Below are 327 nucleotides of genomic sequence, written 5' to 3'. Positions count from 1 at the left end.
CTTAACGCAATGGTAGACGCTTTGAGGATGTAGACGTTGATCGATGTCTTCTTTCGATGGAATAACTGATTGGAAAAAAATTTTTCATTATACAATACACATAGAATACATAATATGCACAGTAAATAAATCACAGTATAGAAATCACAGTATAAAAATCACAGTAAATGAATCACAATAAATGAATCACAGTACATAAGAAGATAAATATCGAAGCCAATGGTTCTCGAACATCTGTAACATACAAGGGATTAGTAACAAGAGAGGATACAAAACAATATGCACAGTAAATAGATTAATAATATACACAGTAAATAAATCACAGTA

This window comes from Dufourea novaeangliae, unplaced genomic scaffold, assembly GCF_001272555.1.
Source record: "Dufourea novaeangliae isolate 0120121106 unplaced genomic scaffold, ASM127255v1 scaffold8, whole genome shotgun sequence".
NCBI lineage: Eukaryota > Metazoa > Arthropoda > Insecta > Hymenoptera > Halictidae > Dufourea > Dufourea novaeangliae.
Note: the sequence above shows the minus strand (reverse complement) of the source record.